This window comes from Amblyomma americanum, chromosome 1 (assembly GCF_052857255.1).
Source record: "Amblyomma americanum isolate KBUSLIRL-KWMA chromosome 1, ASM5285725v1, whole genome shotgun sequence".
In the NCBI taxonomy this organism is placed as follows: domain Eukaryota; kingdom Metazoa; phylum Arthropoda; class Arachnida; order Ixodida; family Ixodidae; genus Amblyomma; species Amblyomma americanum.
The window spans coordinates 509204226-509221116 of record NC_135497.1 but is presented as its reverse complement, the minus strand read 5'-3'; the positions used below and the strand labels follow the sequence as shown (position 1 = coordinate 509221116).

General features: G+C 45.4%; 1 pseudogene; it reads left to right on the top strand.

The window, feature by feature from the left end:
• The first annotated feature begins 325 nt into the window (after positions 1-325).
• On the top strand, positions 326-16812 carry LOC144128238 (uncharacterized; annotated as a pseudogene).
• Positions 16813-16891: the final 79 nt, after the last annotated feature.

Below are 16891 nucleotides of genomic sequence, written 5' to 3'. Positions count from 1 at the left end.
TTGATTATTAAGCAATTCAGTCATATGTAATGTGAAACTAAAAAAGAACAAATTGATTTGGTTTACTTTGGAGGTACTGCGTACCCAGCCCTTATTTGTCCATCAAATGGGAGTTTAAGGATGAAGCGAAAACCTGATAGTGGTTTTATGCCATTATACAATACAACTGCCATCTACTCTGCCAAGGTAGCTCGGTAGCTATGGTGCTCGGCTCCTAACCCTAAAGACTAGATATACCGTATGACCTCTCCCACTGCGATTCTACGCTGTTTGTCACCAGTGGCTCAGAGTGGCATTTACAAATGCCTATTCGCACCTGATCACAATGGCAGACTCTCCTGCACGTGAGAACTACGGGTTTGATGAGCGGATCGGGCACCTACTTAGCGACTGCCTACGGTTTGAGTGTGAGTGCACCCTCCCGACCATTTGGACCCTTGTCCTCCACCCCCATAAGCAAGGTTTGTAGTGCACTGCACCTAACATTAATATAAGAGGAAAGCAGTGAAGGCGGTTTTGAAATTTTTAAAGCTCTCACAGTTGAGTTTCTGGCTATAAACTATGCATCTACTACAGTCAGATACAGCTCAAGAAAGAAGTGGCAAAATGCCCCAAAGGAGGACCTTCACCCATTGGCATCAACCGATCTTTATGCCATTGTGGTTAATCCATGGCTAATTGCAGTCAATAAACCTCTAGCTCTCAATCCCCAGCAGCCGCAGAGCAACTAACCAAGGCGGCACTCTGAACAACAATGCAGTGGAGAGTCCTAACAATCGCTCGATCCAGACAGGCTGCCATTGGAAACTAAACCTGGCAACATGTAACGCAAAAACCTTAAGAGTGAGGCTAGCCTGGCAGTGTTAGAAGAATTTCCAGGTATTGGATGTCTAGGGTTTAGTAATGTTAGGAGGGCAGATGAAGCATATAAAATGTTAACGGGTGACACCGTACTATGTTGCTGATTAATGTCAAGGCGAGAGCTAGATGTGACATCCCTGGAAACAAAAAGGAATTCTGCAGCCTTAACGAGATGTTGGCAACTATTGTAATTGAGCATAACGAGAAGGTTGTACCGCCATCAGCATGCTTAACATGAACGCTCGGCAGCATGGCTTGGGCCGGCTTGGACTGATGTCCGCGCTGCGACGCGTCACAAGGTCGCGTCACAATTTTGGTACGACTGTCAGGTCATGAATAACGCCACATGGAGGTCGGCCAGTGGCTGGTTTGTATAGAGGAACGACATGTATACGATTGTCTGAAGTGGCAGTGCTCGGCTTGCTGTACTATAAGGACGCTTGATGACATCACCCTTTTCACTTGCTATCTGTGATTTTCGATACCACCTGCGAGAACACATACAACCCATAAGCTTTTAGTGCAAAAGCACTATTTTGCTCACTAACATCAACCAGGAATTTGGTGATCATTGGACCTTGTGCAGTTTCCTAGAAATAGCGATGATACATTAGGTAAGTTAAAAAGAAATCAAGATAACATCCACCACTGGGAGTCTAACCCGCGGCGTGGTGAACTGATCAGATTTGCAGGCCGCTGCGCGAGAGCACTAGGCTATCACCGCAGCCAAACACGCCTCGTGTTAAACTGCAGAACACAGTTATGCCGTGAATTGCACATCTGCAGTGCAAATAGGTTTATAGGGGTTTAACGTCCCAAAGCAACTCAGGCTATGAGAGACGCCGTAGTGAAGGGCTCCGGAAATTTCGACCACCTGGGGTTCTTTAACGTGCACTGACGTCGCACAGTACACGGGCCTCTAGAATTTCGCCTCCATCAAAATTTGACCGCCGCGGCCGGCATCGAACCCGCCTCTTTCAGGCCGGCAGCCGAGCGCCATAACCACTAAGCCACCGCGGCGGCTGTTACAGTGCAAACAGATCAGACAAGCTTAACAGGAGTGTAATATTGTCCCCAGATGTGTCGACGGCCCAGCAAAGCAAAATCATGACCTCTACTCAGTTTTACTGCGTTAAAGAAACTATGGGACTATGCAATTAATAATAAGTCACTTGTAAATGTTTCAATGCTTAGAAATGATGCTAAGAAGCATTCACAACAAGTATGAGTCTTCAAAACTGAACCGGCAATTTGTTATGAATTTTTAAAAACCGTGTTTTTTAAAATTTGCGGGCTGATAGGTGTCCTCGTAGTGACCGATTTTTAAACTTATATCGTGAAAAAAGACGTCACTGTACCCATGACGTCGCCAGGCCACCACACGCTCTCATTCGCTGGAGCCACGGCAGCCACGACGTCACAGGCACACTTCCGGTAGCCGTGAAAATCGTCTGCTCGTGCCACTGCACGACTCTCTCGGGCAAGCGCAAGCCAGGGCATTGCCTTCGCGCATATGGTTTCAATTTTCCTCTGCCGCCTCCTTCTGTATGGAGTTCCGGAGCCACTCGCAGTGGCTCGCCGAGTCGCTACTGTCGTCACTGGCGTTCAGTCGGTACGGCGTGAACGCATAGGGCTCGATGCCCATCGCGGCCGTAAGAGCGCGCAGTCGCGCCTTGAGGTTCCGGTCTATTACTGCTAACTACAACAGACGACAAGCAAAGAAACCCGACGCGCGCCGCAATCACGCCGCCGACGCTGCTGCTGGGGTGCTAGGAGCGACAATCGGAAGTTGCAAAAGGAACGTCAGTGGATGACGTATTCATAGGCGGGGCCCAGTCCCAGGGCTGTTTTCTTTATTTTTGTCTGGTGCCCCGCGTGTAAGAGTTGAGGGGGGAGAGGAGGAGCGTAATTTTAAATCGTCTATATCTTCGGTGTTATTGATGCTAGCTTAAAAATTCTTGCGTTGGGGTGACGAGTGATGAAATGCCTATCTCTCGTCTGCTTTATGTAATCTCAATTAATTTATTGCATAGTCCCTTGAAAACCCTACAAATATTATTGCCATATGCCCTGAAATTATTTATTTTTCTGCTGTCTTGCAGGCTAGAAAATGGCAGGCTTTGCACAATGCTTGCTAGGCTGGGGGAATCACACCCTTTACAGAAAATTGAAAATTGATTTCTTGGGGAAAGGAAATGGCCCAGTGTCTGTCTCACATATCGGCAGACACCTGAACAGGACACCTGAACCCTGCCATAAGAGAAGGGATAAAGGAGGGACTAAAAGAAGAAAGGAAGAAACAGGTACCGTAGTGGAGCCTTTAGAACATTGCAGGTTTTTGTTCAATAATATGATACTTATACAAGTGGTAATGCTAGGGTTGAAGTCCATCATATTTTGCACTTTCTACATGCTGAATGGAAAGAATGGTACCCAAATATTAAGGAACCGCGCTGAGTGCGAAAAGGAAACTGCGGATAACCTAGAACATCGCGGAAACGACACTGCAGATTTGGAGACTCCAGACGAGACGTCATTGATGAGTGTTGCCCTGTACAGCAGTCTGTGTTGAAAGGGACACAGGACGAGCGCTCGTCCTGTGTCCCTATCTTGTCCTCGTTTGTCTCATGCTAAGGCAACCTGGAAATCATGAATCACCAACTGGCCTAAAACTCCACTTTATTAAAAGCTTCGTTTGAATCGCATCGACGAGTCTTTCTAGCTCAAGACACGTACGTGCAGTTCCTATGCCCCGACACTAGATCTCCAGAGCAGCATGGACTATGCAGGAAGCCGCCCTGCAAAGAACACTACGATGCACACTTTGAGGCCAAACTCGAAAGGCATGCAAGACATCGCACACCATGTTGCTTTGCTGAGATAAGCAAACCGCAACATTTTCCGGGTGCACATGAGACTGCAGCCACGACCGAAAAGTGGCAAAACAAGCCTGTCAAGTGGGTGCTCTTCCCCCGCCGGTCAGACACAGGAGAAAGACAAGTCGACCAGTCAAATCGAGCTGAACTCCGGCTGTGGTTAGCTGCCGTAAACATACTGAGATATTATCTCAGCAACAGTGGCCAACGCTCAATGGAACTGGCGTCAGCCCAAGCCATGCTGTCAAGCATTCGTGTTAAGTGTGCCGACAGCAGTGCTGTCAATGAACTTATGGTCGTGAACACAGAAACCTATCGCAGATAGCTACAAACCCTAGTTGTGGCAATGCGCGGTGGCTACTTTTCACAATCTGGCAAAAAGTGGCAAAAAGGGTTCTGCTGCCTTGCCTGCTTCTGGCAAACAGAGAAAAGCACCTCCCTTTCTACTGTTTTTTAAAGCAATCGCCGTGCATCACCACGAGTAGAGTTCGAGGCTGCTCGGCACGCACTTCAGTGCTCATGCTCATAAATTTCATGACTGCACAGGTTTACACAGCTATACCCAGACATTATGAGGAGATGTTTGAAAGATTCTAAGGAGACATTGTTAACTATGCCTGGAACCCGACAGGGTCAGTTTAAGCGAAGCAGGAGAGGCCTTTGTTTTGCAGTGGACGTAGCATAGTTAGTCTGATGATAATTTGATCAATGCACATCCCCACACACAAAAAGCCCTACCATCAGCAGCAAAATGCAGCATTGTAGATCATGCTGTTACAAATGATTAGCAACTCATCGTCGTAGCAGCAAGCGCAGGGGCACCTATGCATCAGCTAGGGTTGGGCTGCTAAGCACATGCAACAAACTACCATCTGCGCCAATGCAATAATTGGCAACAGACCTTAACAAAGTCCTGAGCAGTTCGTTACTTTATAGCCCTTGCATGCAGTTGTGTGACCGTTCTTGTGGTCTCTACTTTTTCTCAGGCGTGTACAAACAGCCCAGGCCTGGATGTCCTCCAAAGTATTTGGTTTCCCGCCTTTCCGTCTTTTGCGGCAAAAATTTTTATGTCACACTATTTAAATACCACACAGAGAAAATAAGCGATGGCCTAGGCAGTAAAGGGTTTACATATGCAACTTCTGCGTGCAGGTTGCGAATGCACGCGGAACACATTTTTGTTTCCTTGCTCGTCAAGAGACACAGGAACAAAGTTATTAGTAAACCTGATACAGTAAATTGCCCCGCATTAAAAGCATGTTACAATAACAGCATCTGTGGTGAAATGCCCACAGTTATCCTTGATATTGCGTTCGCCACCGCGCACGCCCAAATATTCAAACGCCCCCCTTGAACTGAAATCGCTTTGAAATGAACGACAGTGCAAAGAACACACGTAACAGCATCATTGATACGCACATTGCACGTGGCCATCCCGGCTGACAGTTGGCTGTCCTCCCTACGCCTGTCCACGCATTCTGGAGCTTCCGCGGCAAGTTTCGCCCTTTTTTTTCCAGTGAGGCTTGTTTACCTGACAGAAACAATGCAAATGAACTCCACTACCTTGAAAGGCGTAAAATTGACTAAACACGCAAAAGAAATACAAGTAAGTACTCACCTAGGTACAGCAATTCAGCTTTCGCCGGCTGCTCGCCCTCCTTCCAGAAAACGCTTACGATTGATCCCTTCAATTTTTTTATGGCGCCTTCTTCAGTTAAAAGTCGGATGCCGAAGGCAGGGTCCGCGAGGGATTTAATAGGATAAACATTCCTTTTAGACTCCTTTACCCATTTTATCAAAATGTGGCTCATTGTTACGGACTGAGAAGAAACACGAGGCCTTCCTGTAGCACCTGCTGAACCGACTGGTCCGCAAACAGGGCCTGGTGGCTTGGCTTGGATGGTTGGAATTACAGGTTCGGTATTTGGCTGCACTCATGCCTTTTGCCACTAGGGAAGGGCACCTACGGTTGGCGTGGCGCTACAGTCAACCTGTTGGGCAAGATTGCATTCGCCATTACTTTACTTCAAGCACGCTTCATTACTCGATTTCAAAATAATAAGACAGGAAAAATGCACAGGTAGGCAGTTAGAGGAGAGTAATCATTTATCCTAGCACATGCACTTAAAACCGCGTTCGAAAATTGCATACGCGAATGCCAGTAGCGCCGTCATAAATAGCAGACGATGACAACAACATCCGAGCGCCATGCGAGCGCCCTTCCTTTGTTACTGGTAGAAGCGACCGACGATCCTTTGAAAGCTTCTTTGAAAGCACGGGTGACCATAACACGGAAGATATATATAGCTTCCTGTCCCATATAATCTCCAGTTAACCTGGTACTGTGCCTGCTGCCACCATGCCTCCGAAAAGGCAGTACAGTAAATACTTATGGGACTCGTCGGCCGAGGTTCCGCATCGTTCAAAGTGCAGGTTCAAGCAGCGGGAGTTACTTGGCGCGCCATCAGCTTCTCGAGCTGATAGTGACTCGGATGAATCGGGTGATGAAAGCAGCTCCTATGCAAGTAATGAAGAACAGAACACAGCCGGCGTTACAGATTCCAGCTCTGGTGCCTGTGCTGGGGAGACTGCGCACAACCGCTCACGTTCTTGTGAATCTTCTGAAGGCGCTTTTCCGAAGATGTCTCATCGGACGAAGTTGACGACGTCTCGTCCGAAGAATGCGAACCTGAACCGCATGAACCAGAAAGTCACGAGGCCTCACCGGATGAGCGGACTGGTGAATTGGTAACAGCCCTTGCCATTTGTTTCTGCATGTGCGGTGAATTGCTGAATTAAGGGAACACGTGATCGCGTGGCCTCCGAGTTTCGCGAAGCGCTGCCGCGAAAGCTGGCGAGAAAAGACTTCATGATAAGAAGCATGCGCCGTTAGTACGCTTGGTTGCTTTTTCCGGGCATGCGCCTGGTGCTGCTTTCGCCGTCAGTCGGTTGTAGAGTTTCACGAAGCGTGGAGGCCACGCAGTCGTGTGTATTCTTTAGCCGCCGTGGTGGCTCAGTGGTTATGACGCTCGGCTCCTGACCCGAAATACGCGACTTAGATCCCTGCCGCGGCGGTCGAATTTCGATGGAGGCGAAGTTCTAGAGGCCCGTGTACTGCGCGATGCAAGTGCACGTTAAAGAACCGCAGGTGGTCGAAATTTCCGAAGCCCTTCACTATGGCGTCCCTCATAGCCAGAGTCATTTTGGGATGTTATACCCCCATAGACTATAGACCAGATCATTTATCAGTAGACCGTACTGTACTGCAGTATGAAAAGGGATAATGGAATATATGTTGTTTGACAGGAGCTTATAGCAGAACCTTATAGTTAGGTTATTTTCAGTTTAAGTGCTGTTTCTTTTTAAGAGCCCCATGCAATGTTGACAGAAGAATATAGTATTTTTCAATTTAAATGCTGTTCCTTGTTGAAGAGATGAAGAGCCCACAGAGTTCTTATCCCTTTGTAAGAGAGCTTAACATGTGTTGCACTTGCTTCAAGTGTCAGCAAATGGACAACTGTGCACCTATGTACTCTATGGAAGAAAAGTCTGCAGGACCAGCGAGTGACAACCGAAATGGAAAAATTATTATTGTCCGGTTGCTTGAGGCCGCACTTCTAGATGTTGAAGTCTGGCTTACATGCTCTTATATGCAGTATTTAAATGATGTGGCAGTCATAAGAAGCTCCTGTGTGACTAGATTGCTTGTTGCACATAACGTTGCGTCTCGATAGTACCACATTTTTGCATGCTGAAAGCTACCAAACAACAAAACATCACTTAGCATGTTTCTATCTGTCACTAATAGGCACCCTTCGTTATCTGCATTTACAAGTGCAGGTGCACCGTTCATCATATCCCATTAAGACGGAGAACAAATTCAAAAGCTTTTGAGCCTCTTCCATCAGTAAGCTGCCTTACAATACTTTCTGACATAATTTGCAGCTCTAATGCAGGTGTTTTTTATGTCGAGAGGACTGCGGTATGGCCGCACAGCACACTTGAGGTCTCTTCACATAGTCATTGCCACAAATGTGTACCACTTTTTTTTCTACAAACTAGTAGTTAAAATGCTTGAAAGTGATGTCATTTAATTTCTAGTCATTCTGAGTGCAATTTTATCTTTTGTTCCCTAAGACGCATACAGTCTAGCAACGAGATGCACTGTAATGTCATGAAGACGATTGGTAATGCAGTAATGTACAGTTAGTTACAAGAGCATCTTCCGCGGACAGCGTTTTTCATGAAACCTTGCTCGTTTGCTCAGAACACGCTCGCATTGCACTTCAAATGTTGGTTACTGTTTTTTTCTTTTTTTAGGATGACTTGCTGTTTCCAGGAGCAAATATAACGCAAGCAGAAAGCTTGCTCATGGTGATGGCTCACAGATTGCGACATGGCTGCTCCAAGGAGGCGACAGAGAGCCTAGTACGACTTATTGGTGCCCACTTGCCCTCAGGGGTGACATACCCAGGATCGAAATATGCCTTATTTAGGCATTTTATTGCCTGTGAAAAGCAATACAAAAAACACTTTTACTGTACTGCTTGCACTGAGTACATAGGTGAGGCGATGCAAGGAGAAGATATTTCATGTCCTAAATGTAATTTAGTGCACACACATGAGAGTCTTATGAAATCTTCTTCCTTTTTTCTTGTCATGGGCCTCAAAAGCCTGCTCCGAGAGGTGCTAGAGTCTACAGCGGCTAAAAGAGAGGGAACCTCGGTTCAATACGAAGTGGCAGACATTACACAAAGCATTCATTATCATAAATTGCCTTTGTCTCCCGATGATGTCACACTCACCTTCAACACTGATGGTGTGCCTCTCTTTGAGAGTTCAAATCTGAGTATGTGGCCACTGCTGGTAATGGTGAATGAACTGCCTTACAAGCACCGGAGAGAGAAGCTTCTTTTGGCAGGCTTGTGGGTAGGGTCTGGGAAGCCAGTAATGAATACATTTTTTATTCCATTTATGAAGGCAATAAATGAGTTGTCTGCTGAGGGAGTGACGTGGCAGGACAGAGATGGAAATACACACTTGTCGAAGGCATTTCCTGGACCCTGTTCAGTGGACAGCGTCGCAAGGTGCGATGTAATGAATATGACCCAATTTAATGGGGCAAATGGTTGTGCTTGGTGTGAGCACCCTGGCCAAGTTGTAGCTAAAGGTAATGGCTTTTGCCGTGTGTATCCACCAGCCACACCATTGTCCAAGCCGAGGACACAAGATTCTTTTGCTGAGCATGCCAGTAAGGCAAGGGTCAGTCAGCAGGCAAGCTGTGGCATTAAGGGCGCATGTGTTTTGACAATGCTTGCATTTTTTTACATTTGGAGGAGGGTTTGCAGTTGACCATATGCACGCGGTGTGCATATGCTTCGTTCGAAGCACCTTGTTCATGTGGCTCAAATCACATCGCTGTCGGAAGTTCAGACTGCGCAAGCACCTTGAAGATGCAAACAAGTTGCTACTAAGCCTGACTCCTATATGGGAGATATCGAGACTCCCAAGGTCACTATCACAGATCAAAGAATGGAAGGCATCAGAGTGGAATAACTGGATGTTGTTCTATTCGCCTGTTGTGCTCAAGGACTTTGTTCCAGAAAAGCACTACAAGCACTGGTTAAGATTTGTTGCCATGATGCACTATCTGCTTGGTCCGTCAGTACACATAGAAGAAGTTCTCCGAATTCAGAAAGAAATGGTAAATTTTCTTATGGATTATGAAACATTATACGGCACAGAGTATATGACATATAACTCCCAACTCCTGCTTCACCTCGTGGAAAGTGTGAAAAAATGGGGGCCATTGTGGGGTTATTCCCTTTTTCCTTTTGAGGCAATGAACGGGACACTATGTAGATTTGTGAAAGGAACCCGATACCCTCATTTCCAAATTGTTCAGAAGTTCTGTATTCTGCAGGCACTTTCAACATTATGGTCAGCACACTCACTAAACCGAAAAGGGCGCCACATTCTAGAATCCGACTTCAGATGTCTGATGAAAGGGTATACTCTGAGAAAGAACTTCACTAAAGTGGGGTGCGTTCTGCTTTTGGGCAAAGGTTAACGTGTGGTGGGTGGTACAGTGTTCCGAAAAATGGTGCTTGGGCCTTTCAAATTCTGCACTGCAGGCCTCGACAAATCTCGCAGAAGAAATTCCTATGTATTCACGAACGGGCTTTTTGGTCGCATTGTCAAAATCCTTTTACCTTGCAGTCATTCTTCAAGCAGAAGTGATCATGTTGAAGTGCATGTTGATGTCCTGAGTGTAAAGCAAGCAGTGTTCAGTAATGTCCCCCTGGATAAGAATTTACAGTTTGTGAAGACAGAGTGTACATCACAAAGTTGCATCGTTGACGCAGAGTCTTTAAAAAAGTGCATATGTCTGAATGACACAGAATCTCTCTACTTGTGTGTAGTGAATGGAAATGAAATGCTAGAGTCTGTATGAGTCCATATGTACTTTTTGTTTTGTCATAAGTAGCAGCTGTTGTAGAGGCGCCACACCACTGACACCTCTCCTTGATAGACATAAGACCTTGTCCATTATCTTGATGCCGAAATTTTCATATGTTTGAGAGCCTTGGTGAAGGGGCCCAAAGTATTAGTTGGCTACCAGGCATGTCACGTCAAGTCACAGTTTGCAATGTATGTAATAAGCACTGCCCATTTTATGTGATAGCATAAGGATCCCATTGATGCGTCTTATTGGCGGTGTTGTGTTGCTGTCACACTCAGTGAGACGGCAGTTTCTGGAGAAAAGACTGTGGGCCCCCCCAAATGTTGCACCAGTGCAGGACTGACCGTGTTAAAATTTGTGTGACATCTAGCACAGAACTGCTAATCATAGCTTGCACCAGTCATCGGTCGGCCGTCGAACTGTCAACCAACACATGCAAGGACACCTGTAGTACGGGTGTCCATGGGGAATTGCTATGCTATCATTTTGTCACATGTAATTAGCAATTATGTATCCCCTTTGGGGGTAATTTTCATATGAACACCTGTGAGACCATTGGTTGTGGCACAAGCTGCTCTGTTTTCGAAACATTTAGGACGTTAAATTCATTCTTCAAGGCTGCTGCTTTCTCTTCACGTGATGCAAATAGTGGTTCATGCACTTCTTCAGGATCTTTCCAACTTTGCTACGCTATGCGATAGCCATTATATTCCTTTGACTTTGAATGTGCATACTTGTTTACCAGCCTCACTGGGTGCCCAGTACCAAAGTGCTGTCTGTCTGAGACGATGCCTGTTGTTGGAGCCTATCATCTCCATTTGTAGATGAGTCAACTTCAAAGTTGCGATCATCATCACTACCGTCTGGTCAGTCCATATTCATCAAGTCGCCTGAGCGGTCCTTCGCTTCAGCACTTTGCACGTTGACACTTGGGTCATGTGCAGTAAACAGTAAAAGAACACGTGCGTTTTGCTCCAGCTGCCTTGATGTGCACGTGCATTGAGGCTGGTTTATGGCAAAATTCATATGGTTCAAGATATTGCCAGCCGTTTACGTGGGTGTCACGCAAATGGCTGCAGTTTGTTGTTGACCTGGCCTGCACTTGACCATTCTTTTTTTGAACAGCCAGTGCCAAGTTGCATTTCAACTACCAGAAGTTGTACTGCACGCTTATAGCTCTGCTGAAGAAATTTAAGGAACTGGTGCAGCGAGTGTACTTGAATGAAACAGACCTAGTGTTAGCAGAATGTGAAATATACATGTGGAAATTGCCATTTAAATGCTGCCCTAAGAGTGTAAATATATTAGGGACACTTGGCAGAAAAGTGTCATGTGAGCATTTCTTACAAATGTGAGGTATAAATATAAGGGAAAGGGGGAGGGGGTTACACATTGTGCATGCACTTTTATTTTGCAAGTGTTCTGCTGTGCTTGTAAATAGCTCATTGATATTGCCTGTACAGTTGTGTAAATAGTGACTAAAGGCGTAGCGTGGTGCAGACATTATGTGTTGAAGTCTGGCCATGAATGTTGTTGAGAAATGTGTTCAGATCTGAATATTGTATTTGAAAAATTAGCTTGTGTGCAATAAACTGCTCGCTTTTCAGCCTTGTACTTTGGTACCATTTTTTGTCGGAATGCCGTCTTCACTCTGCTGAACTGAATTCCTGCCTCTAAATATCAATACAAAGGCACAACACTGCTGCACATTACAATCATTCTTGTGTTCTGCCTACTCTGCAGCAAAATTGTTATTAATGACTATTGTGTAAAGCATGCATAAATTACTACAGTGTGATGAAACAAAAGAATGATGTAACAAGTACTCTTTAAACCAGGCCCTACAGCCAATAGTGTCAACCAATTGTTATGACATCACGATATTAATCCCCTTGCATGCTATAGCATGACATATCACAGGCAATTGGCAGGTGCACAGGCATTAATCCTGGATAAATCAGGAAATCATGACAATGGGTAGGGGCCATGCCTCGTATGAAGGGCATTTCTTGCTTTGATATTGAGTTTTATCCGTCTATAGCTACTGATAACACCACAGTATTATTAAAAAAAACAGCTTCTGCTTTTCATAGTCCTTACCTTGACATCTTGAGAAAACAGAAGTATAGGAATGTTACAGGCAATTAATAAGCATTTCATATAATTTCAGTTTTTATGTCATTTTCTACCATATCTCTTAGAGAATTTGATGAATGCCATCTTGTCGATCCACTGCAATTGCTCGTAAGGCAAGTGTGGTTGGGTATAAGATAACTTTACCAAAACAAGAAAGAGCGGCGTTACCTGCCAGCATGCAGACACTGTGCATGCTTTCAAGTGGTTCTTGTGAAGTTCATTAGTGCTAATGATGTGGGAGATTTTTCCTTTACTCAACGCATTTGGGAGGTGCCAGGTTGGATCCCCAGTGCCCCCGGGTACCCACCGGTTTTTAATGGGTACAAGATTTCACCTGCTTTGGTCCTCGGCTCTTCTAAGGTGTGATGCTTGAGAAAAGGGTCTCGTACCAAATAGTCGCCTTGATGGATCAGAGATAAATTCCGCCGTCAATAAGCAACCCTAAGTCCACTGTAGAAGTCCATTTGTAGCCAACGGATCAACGTTCGGCGAGAGGTGTGTGCGTTCTTTCGAAAGAACTGCAGGCGACGGTGTGTGCTCGCGAGAGGGGAGGCGTCGTCGCGGAGACACCGTGGCTCTGGTCTGTCGTGTATGTTTCTCTTTTGTCCCCGCATTTCGCGCCGTTTTGTTTGTGCATGAATCAAGAGTAGCAGCCGATTTCTAACATAGCAGTAGATTCTCCTGTCAGAACAGCTCATGACGTCGCACACAGTGCTACGGATGGTTGCAAAGCACTTACTGTTGAACATTTTTCTGCTGGGTGCTCAAAGAAAAAAACAACAGAAATTCAACAGAAATTATGCACCATATTTGTGTTGAGGTTTTGGGCACAGAAATTCTGTTGGGTGAGTGTTGTGTAAACTCAACACGAGCTGAATTTCCATTGAATTTCTGTTGGCCCAACACATGCTCAACATTGCGTCAACATAAATTCAAGGCTCATTTTTATAAGGGGGGAAGGCGTATTTGTTTCATCTCGAAATCTCTTAGCAAATATAACTGTATGATAACAGAGCAAATTCTCTTGTTTGATTCGTGTTCATAGTTGCATCTCACTCTGCCAGCTAGCTTCAATTAGTAGTCGAATGGGCAGTGTACACCCTTTGTGAATAGTGACGATGATCTGTTGCGTCCATAAAAAGGAGTATAGTTCAGATATGCGGCAGAATAATACTATACGGTACAAATTCACATCACCTTTGGTCATAACCAATATGCAACTCGAATACATCAATGCGCATGGCATGTGCAGGCCTGCGGAGTACCCATTTCATGGCTGCATTTTATCTTCGTTTTTTTTTTCCACCTCTTCCACGCTGCTCTCCTTCAGTCTTTATCTCCCAAATTCCCCTCCCTACGCAGAGTAGCATGCCAGCGATATTGAAACGCCGGCTAAATTCTCTGTTTCTTCATTAAACAGTCTCTCTCTCTCTCCTGCGGATTGAGTATATACTAGCCTGAATAGATTCAAAATAGTTTGCAGCGCTTCAAAAACGCGGTCAGCGAGCGAAAGCGCCCACGCGCCGCAGCATTTCACATGCGAGCGGCCAGTCCGCCAGCTGAGGAGCGGTTAGAGGGACCTTAGGAGCGGTTAAAGTCCCTTAATAATTTAAAAGTAAGGAAAGGCTTTGATTCGGCTGCCAATGTCAGTGATAAGCTCACTTGCAGCACGTGACCTTGCACCGCCCCTCCGTTGCCATGAAATTTCCCGCGCGTGCGCGGGCGGAGAGCTCGCGTACAGTAGCTGAGGCCTGCAGCGGCATCTGCTGTTCTGCCAACGGCCCGTAATCATCTCTCTTCGAATTCGTTTTTTTTTTTGCTGAAAGATCATGATATGAGTATACGCACATTGCTGTGCTAATTAGGCTCTTGCTGCTGTGCGGTTTGGTGCCGATTCCGGACAGAAGACGGCAAGAAATTATTTAGCATCCGGCGCGGGAAGCAAAACGTGGCTAGAGGAGAAGTGTGGCTACACAGAATCAGCCGGAAAGACTTTGAACCTTCGGCAACTGCCCGACTATGCGAGGCAAGCAATGTTCGCGACACAGAGATTCGAGAGGAAGGTTGCACGTGCACGTGCCGAGACGCGACAGTATTTTGCTCGCGCACGTGTTGAGGACCAAATTCCAACGTGAATATCACTGCATTCTAACGTAGCTCACGCAGTCTTATATAGAGTGAAAGTAAGGCGTTACGAGAGCGCGAAAAGACGCTAATAAATATGCGAATTGCGTTTTTTGAGATGATACTAATAAATTTCAGCATTCATTTCCACTTTTGGAGTTTTTTGACAGCTGTGTTTTTATGCACATTGTTAAACATACACGTTAAAAAAATTAAAAAAAATAGACGCTAAGTTGCTATAAGTACTCCAATGCGAATTAAATGCGCTAGCATTGTGAAGGGCCGGGTGTTAATTTTTCCTCGCACGAGATCGTGACAGAGTGCTCTCGTCTGTGGACTGATTCGAACGCGCGTTAAGGTTGAGGAAGGCGACGATATCTCGAGCACAGGCCGAGAGGCTTGCAGTTTAGCACATGTGTAATGTGAATGTATGTGGAATACAGATCTGGCCGAAATCCGAGTGGGTTACCACTGCTAGTAGACTCAGAAGTCTTTTTCACTTCTGCTATAGGACCACTTCACGGAAGATCAGTTCGAGGCGATTATTTTTAAGAATACAGGCCAAAAGAAGGTAAAGCCATTTGCAACGCCAAGCATCTTTTTGCACCGACCAGCAGCCAAGCCGCGAAAGCCACCTCCGAGAAGAATAACAGTGGATAGTGCTGGTATGTATTGCATGGTGTTTATTGGGTCAAATTTTTTAATAGAACTTATCGCCTTCAAGCCAAACTAACTATACGAACTTATTCTTCAGTTCTCATGTTTCATGGTTTTCATGTATCCTGCGCAGACACCCCTATAGTCGAGGCAAACATACAGGTGGACATCAGATCTCGACCTGTGGACACTGAAATTGTTAAGCTTTCTTACATGTACTCTCGCAATTTTTCCTGCTAGCATCTTTGTCTTCATGATCTTCTCGTGTTCACATGCAGATGAAACATGTGTACAGACAGCACAGAGATAGGCAAAACATATATTCTCTACATATCAATTTTTTTCTCGTCCAGTGTATGCTGCAAACTTTCGCATGTTTCATGTACCTGTATCCACAGGCCAACCAAGTACAGATGCTGCAGTTGAATTTGGGCCAAAGCATTTGACATCCTGTATGTATTTTCTCTATATGAAATATTAATGCACCTCTACAATGCGGGTTGGCATATTGTCGTGTTCTGCTCGCAGGTGTTTCTGACGTGCGATCAGCCACAGAGATGGGTGTCACTTTCCCACAAGAAAGTACGGAAACTAGTTAGTTAAATTTTTTTATTTTTGCAGTGTTCCATCATCCACTGCTTTTTGCATACTGAAGTATGCAAGGAGACACAAGCTTTTTTTTCTCTGCCAAGTTATTATCCTGCAGTCAAAATATTTCCTTTCTGATGTAACCATCAATACATTTTCACAACCCTGATTATCAGACATTAGTGCAAAGTGAGGGCAAAGAAACTATGTGAATAGCACAGTCCGAAAATAACATCCATGAATACTGCAACTTGTCCAGTACGCTTCTATATGCATTCTCTTTTCTTTCATATAAGTTCATTCACTGTCAGCAACATATTATTTCGAACGCTGTTTACAGCTGCTCTGCATCAAATTTTGGTTCGCTCTTATAGCCCAACTGGTACAAAAAGCCCCGCAAAAGAGAAAAGCGCAGTGTGAAGCTGAACTCCAGGCAACTAGACGAAGGCTTCGACTTACTCAAAAGCAGCGGTTGCAGGTACTGAAATCAAATAAGCACCTCGTTGCCGGCCTGACTAATTATTTGAATGAGGACCAGGTTAAATGTCTAAAAATGGCAACAATGAAGGGAACACGATGGACCAAGGAAACCATTATAAAGGCACTTAAAGTGAGACTTTCCTGTGAAGCACGTGGCTATGAAGCGGTCAGGGAGCTTGGCCAACATCTGCCAACAGAACGCACTCTAATTCGTCGCCTGGAAGGGTACAAGTTTGCACCAGGTTTGCTGCAGGACATCATGGAGTCACTTGCACTAGCGGGTAAAGTAAATAGGCACATGCTCATGACCACTCACCTGTCACTATTAGAGTAGCTCTGTTCACATTGACTAATCCTTTCCTTCTCATTGGTCAGCCTCATGTCACCTGAAGAGCGGCATGCCACTTTAATGCTGGACGAAACGCAGCTCACACCAGGCTTGGTGTACAGCCCATCTTTAGGTAGAGTGCTTGGAGCCCCCACTATCCCTCTTGCAGATGGAACACTGCCACTTGAATGCTTGGCCACTCATGGGCTGGCGTTTATGATCGGGGGCATCACAACCCGCTGGAAGCAAACAGTTGTTTACCACTTTACTGGGAATCCATTCCATGCCCAAACAGTTAAGGACATAATCATTGACATCATAAAAGCATGTGAGGCAGTTTCTCTAAAAGTAGATGTCATAGTCACAGACATGAGAGGA